Source organism: Octodon degus, unplaced genomic scaffold, assembly GCF_000260255.1.
Source record: "Octodon degus isolate 3935 unplaced genomic scaffold, OctDeg1.0 scaffold00368, whole genome shotgun sequence".
Taxonomy (NCBI): Eukaryota; Metazoa; Chordata; class Mammalia; order Rodentia; family Octodontidae; genus Octodon; species Octodon degus.
In genome coordinates, this window is record NW_004524944.1 from 50,159 (window position 1) to 52,277 (window position 2,119).

General features: G+C 35.9%; 1 pseudogene; it reads left to right on the top strand.

Annotated features, from left to right (window-relative positions):
- Nucleotides 1-433, top strand: part of LOC101563408 — a 1,215-nt pseudogene extending 782 nt beyond the window's left edge.
- Nucleotides 434-2,119: the final 1,686 nt, after the last annotated feature.

Consider the following 2,119-nt stretch of genomic DNA (forward strand, 5'->3'; position numbering starts at 1 on the left):
AAAGAGGCAAAAGTGGCTTCAATTCTAAGAGTGGCCAGCAGGGATCTTCATCCAAGTCTGGAAAGTTGAAAGGTGCTGACTTTCAGGCCATTAAGAAGGAGCTGACCCAGACAAAACAAAAAGTGGATTCTTTACTGGAAAGCCTAGAGAAAATTGAAAAGGAACAGAGCAAACAAGGAGTGGAGATGAAAAATGATAAGACTGAAGAGGAACAGACCACCACCTCCCAAAAGAAAGATGAGACTAATGTGAAGATGGAATCTGAGGGTGCTGCAGATGATTCTGCTAAGGAAGGGGATCTACTGGATGATGATGAAAATGAAGATTGGGCTAGGACCATGTGAAAACGCTGGAGTTGATCAAGGATCATGAAAAAGAGGCTGAGGAAGGAGAGGATGGCAGAAACAGCACCAATGACAAGTATGACTCTTAAACACATAGTTTGGTTTAGAAGTCTTGTCCCATTATTTCTTTATCTAGGTGCTTGTCTAAGATGAAAATTTCACCAGATCTTCTCCCCTAGTATCTTCAGCACATGCTCACTGTTCTCCCTGTGTCCTACCATGTTCATAATTGCTCTGCACCTAGTACCATCTTTCTTCACTTCCTTTGATGCTCCTAGTAGTTTTCTTTAGTCTTCTCCTGTAATATTTCCTTTTTAATTTTGACACCTCTTTATGACTTAATAATAAAAAGTTGTATGGTTTTTATCAGCTGTCTCCACAATAATCTCCCATTATACAGGCAGTGTAGTTATTTCCATTTATACATGATTTCAGTAGTTGCTCCCCTAACTGCAAAGGCAATCTCATTTAGTGTAGCATTTGAAAGCAGCTTTGTTTGACTTAAGAGTCATGTGTATCACCACACATCAAGTACTTTGTGCGACTCTTAAATACAAATGTAACATTGTATTTTTGTGAATGAGAGCATGTCATATCCTCTAGAAAAATTAGTGTAATAGTCTTTGTTTTCTAAAGTTTATGCTGTGGGTTGTTTTTTGCGAATGCCTGATGTTTGGGATCTTTTTTCTCAAAATAAACAAGTCCTTATTAAACCAGGAAAAATAAAATAAAGTAAAATCAATCAGATTTCTCAACATAAACTCTCAAATCAAGGAGACATTGGAAGGAGGTATACCAAGCCCTATAAGAAAACAATATTCAACCCACATTGGTGTACCCCATAAAACTATCTATCAAAATCAGTAAAGCCAAAAGATACTTCCATGACAAAGAACAACTGAAGAAACTCATGACCACCAAGCTGGCTTTTCAGAATGCTCTGAATTATGCAGTAAAAAGATAAAATGAAGACTAGAATTAAAAAAAAAAAAAAAAAAAACAGAAGAAAGAAGCCACCAGGCAGGGCAAGCATTTAAGCAGAGGGGAAAGACAGAAAACAATCAACAAGAAAAGAAAAAGAAAAAGATAACCCAATAAATATCAGTTGCAACCATCAATGTAAATAGTCTCAACTCACCAATCAAAAAAAAGAGATTGGCAGAATGGATCAAGAAACAAGAATATGCTGTATTCAAGAAACACAATTAATTAAAAGAAAGTCATTGAATAAAAGCCAAAAGATGGAAAACAATTTTCCATGCCATAGTAACCCAGAAAAAAAGCAGGGGTATATATTCAATTTGCACACAATGTTAAATTTAAGCCAAAATTAATCAAAAGAGACAAAAATCACTACACATTTGTCAAGAGAAAACTCCAAAGAGAAGAGATAAAAATCATAAATTATATGTGCACCAAATACTGATGTACACAACTACATAAAACAAATATTAACAGACATGAAAAATCAAATAAACACTAACACAATTGTGATGGGATACTCTAATACACACTCTCAAAGGGATTATCTCAACAAAAAAAATCAAGAAAGAAATATCAAAATTGAAAGCAACATAAGGTTTTGATAAAGTCCAACACTGACTCATGATTTTTTTTTAAATTTGTTTATTTATTTATTTTGTTTGTGTGTGGCCAGCTCAGCCCACCAGGGGGCAGGGCTGGCTGGCATGTGGTGCTGGGAGGATTGAACCGCGGTCCCTGTGCTTTGCTTAGCTTAGCTTGTTCTAAGTAGGTGCTTTAGACCACTGAGCCAT